The sequence below is a fragment of the Apium graveolens genome, chromosome 7, assembly GCF_009905375.1.
Source record: "Apium graveolens cultivar Ventura chromosome 7, ASM990537v1, whole genome shotgun sequence".
NCBI lineage: Eukaryota > Viridiplantae > Streptophyta > Magnoliopsida > Apiales > Apiaceae > Apium > Apium graveolens.
The window spans coordinates 166,995,909-166,999,962 of record NC_133653.1 but is presented as its reverse complement, the minus strand read 5'-3'; the positions used below and the strand labels follow the sequence as shown (position 1 = coordinate 166,999,962).

The following is a 4,054-nucleotide window of genomic DNA, read 5'->3' as shown; positions in this document are numbered from 1 at the left end:
ATTTCTCTACAATCTTAGTTGTTAACAATTTATAAGCAGTTGTGAGCTAATTGCTACACAGAGTTCTCTTGATATATTATATATCTCTGGTGGATACTTTCAAATCCATTAGAAAGTTTTTAAAGACTTGTGTTTTTAATTACTTATATTTTGATTCATTTCAAGTTATTATTCCGCACTCTGCAAATCAATTCACACTGATATATATATATATATATATATATTTAAGTAAAAACAATTTTATTTGTGAAAAAGTTTCAAGAATTCCATTCAACCCCCCTTCTGTAATTCTTGTTGCATTGGTAAGGGACTAACATCATTATCAGTAGGAAATTTTATAGCATTGAACACATTAAAAGTAACATCCTGATCCAGAACTCGCATTGTGAGCTCACCATTCTGCTCATCTATCAAGATTCGGCCAGTTTCCAAGAAAGGTCTTCCCAAGGTTATGGGAATCTTTTTATCCTCCTCAAAATCAAGAATTACGAAATCAGCACGGAAGATGAGTTTATCAACCTTGACCAAGACATCCTCCACAATACCTCGCGGATATGTAATAGAACTGTCGGCTAACTACAAGGTCATATAAGTCGGTCCGGGATCAGGTAAGTCCAACTGCTTGAAAATTGACAAAGGCATCAGATTGATACTAGCTCCCAAGTCACATAAACATCTGTCAAAATACACTTTTTCAATAGTACACGGAATAGTGAAACTTCCTGGGTCTTTAAGCTTCAGAGGCAACTTCTGTTGCAGCACAATACTGCATTCCTCCGTGAGAGCGACAATCTCTAAATCATCTAGCTTCACTTTCCGAGAGAGAATACCTTTTATAAGCTTTACATAACTAGGCATCTGCTCAAGAGCCTCAGCGAAAGGTATGTTGATATGAAGTTTCTTGAAGATTGTGAGGCCCCAATTCTTGATTGGAGGGGACACCTCCAGAAACTTCTCAAATTGCTTGTCCAGCTTCTTCTTCTGCAGCCGCTCAGGAAAAGGCGATGGAGGATAGATCTGTTTCTCCCCTGTATTATCCTCAGGAGGAGTGTGCTCAATAGTAGTCTTCCTTGGTTTCACTTCTTCATCCTGTTGCTCTACTTCTTTCTCAGCCCCAGCTTCTTCAGTCAACTCTTGAGTTTGTTCGGGATTCACAACCTTTTCAGACCTCAAAGTGATTGCCTTTACCTACTCCTTAGCTTCCCTCTTTCCTGGCACTTCAGTGTCACTGGGTAGTGTACCAGGCTAACGATTTAGCAAGGCATTGGCAATTTGCCCAATTTAATTTTCCAAGGTCTTGATAGAAACAACTTGACTTTTACACATAAGCTTCAACTCCTCTAATTCAGATTTTTCATTAGCTTGTTACAGCTGGAGTTATTGTCTTGGTACATACCGCGGTTGCTGGAAACGAGGGGGTTGTACAGCTTAGCTGGATACTGCTGATAAGGCTGTTGAATCACATTCTGAGTGTTGCTCCAACTGAAATTAGGATGATTGCGGTTGTTGGGATGATAGGTGGCTGGCACTGGTTGCTGCGATCACTGGAAGTTGCTCACAAACTGAGTTGATTCACTAGAAATTGTGCACTGATCAATCTCATGGGCACCAGCACATAGCTCGCAGACACTGGTGATTTGATTAACTCCATAATTAGTCAAAGTGTCCACCTTCATCGTTAAATCCTTAAGTTGGGCAGCGATAGCAGTTGCTGCGTCCAACTCCAGAATTTCTGCTACCTTTTTCTGAGTCAGTCTCTGGGAAGGATTCTGGTGCTCATTAGCAGCCATCACTTCAATAAGTTCATAAGCTTTATCATAGCTTTTAACCCACAAGGCTCCTCCAGATGCTGCATCAAGCATGTGTCTAGAAGTAGCACCCAATCCATCGTAAAAACAGTTGATAATCATCCAATCAGGCATGCCATGGTGTGGGCACTTCCTTAGCATCTCCTTATATCAATCCCAAGCCTCACACAGAGATTCTCCTATTTGCTGAGCAAACTGAGTAAGAGCATTCTTGATTGCAGCAGTCTTCACCATAGGGAAGAATTTAGTGAGAAACTTTTGAGCAAGATCTTCCCAAGTGGTGATAGACCCTGCTGGTAGAGAATGTAACCAACACTTAGCCTTGTCCCTTAGAGAGAATGGGAAGAGTATCGCAGCTTGATAGCATCTTCAGTCACATCATTGAACTTGAAAGTGTCGCAGATCTCGATGAAATCCATGATGTGCATGTTGGGGTCTTCAACAGGAGAACCCCCAAACTGAACTGAGTTCTTTATCATCTGAATCGTGCTTGACTTGATCTCAAAAGTGTTAGCCCTGATGGCTGGTCTGATGATGCTTGACTGAATGTCATTAATCTTAGGCTGAGAATAGTCCATCAAAGCCTTCAGATTTTCCTCTTGATCACCCATCTCTACTAAAACTGGTTCTTCAACTTTCTCTTCTTCTTCTACCTTCTTTTCTTCCTCGAAAACTTCCTTATGAGCTACCATAACTTCTTCCTCGGCTTTATCCAGTGTTCTCTTACGAGTACGCGAACACGTATGCATACATCCTCACTAGAGTACCTGAAATAAGATAAGGAAACAGATAAGTAACAATGTCCGAGTCAATGAACTTTAACGACCACTGATGGAAAGCACATAAACTATAAAATAACACTACAGTCCCCGGCAGCGGCGCCAAAAACTTGTTAGTCGCTAAACACGCGTTAATAATACATGCAAGTATATGCGTTCGCAAGTAGTATAGAATCTTTTTTAGTACGTTCCCACAAAGACTGTATTGGTTACCTAATTAATTCACATACTTAAGAAACAATGTATGGTTATTATTCAATGCTAAGACGATAACAAATTGAAGTTGTTTATAACTAAGAATTAAGCTAACAATTATAACTACGAGAATAAGATTGATTAAATTAATATATATGACAAACATGGGATTCTAACTTCATTAAATACTTCATTTGATGGCCTTATTATTCTCAACCTTAGCATGCAATGGTGATGACACTAATCAGATAACACGAAACTGATAAACGCCAACTTTCATTGCACGAGTACCATACTACCAGAAATCCATAAAAGAGATAGAAGCTGAATAGACACCAATTATATTGAGACCCTATATGTCTATAGAATTTGACAATATAACGGTTTAAGCACAAGTTATCTATCTTGATTACATAGGGCAAGTAAGATGGTTAAAATTACCTACGAATCATACATAACAATACATGAACCTATGCTAGCATGGCAAGTTCTAAATCCTTAAATTCACTATCGCTTCATTAAGAATTAACATGCTATCTTATAAGTTCGCGATGCTCATAAGACGAATACGCGCAACCAATACTAGGCTATCAATCAATCACAACATACTAAGGCATCAAAATAATTTAACTAAAGAAATCCATAAATAAATCTGCTAGAACCCCACGATAATGATTAGCCCATAATCGGACTCATCATCAACGTGGGTTTCGATGAAAGCATGATATAACAAACGTAGTCTTTATAACGAATAAATAAAACCAAGTACAAAACAAGAGTAAGGTTCACAAGTAAGAAAACTAGCATCCAAATACAACTTAAAACAAAGATTCATAAGTAAAAACAAGATCTTCTTCGTCTTTGTTGAATTATGTTAAAAACGGTCTTCTTACGGCTCTTCTTGTGCTCTGGTACGTCTCTCTCATGAAAACGTTCTTATTTGAATATATATAGCAACCATTTGCAATCTGGAAGTCTCCTCACTTAGAATCGAATTAGAATCATGATTCATATTTTTCGTACCGGCGCGGTCGCACGCTATCACAACACGGGCGCGCCGTCCTTCTGGGAAAAACTCAGATTTTATCTTTTTCCTTGCTTCTTCGAGCCGGCTTTCCACGAGCTTTTATTCCAACACCACCTTGACACCAAATTAGCACCAAAACAATGTTAATTCACCTGGTTCACAGATTAATGCCTAAAATGCAAAAACACTAGAAAACACGTTAAAACGCTTAAGAACTTGAGTACAAATACATCAATTCAAAGCTT

At 38.7% G+C, this 4,054-nt stretch overlaps 1 non-coding gene across 1 annotated transcript; it reads left to right on the top strand.

Moving 5' to 3' along the window:
- Positions 1-1,920: 1,920 nt before the first annotated feature.
- On the top strand, positions 1,921-2,027 carry LOC141676269 (small nucleolar RNA R71). The gene has a single exon (XR_012556867.1). It is a non-coding gene; the product is annotated as a small nucleolar RNA R71 (small nucleolar RNA).
- The last annotated feature ends 2,027 nt before the right edge of the window (positions 2,028-4,054 follow it).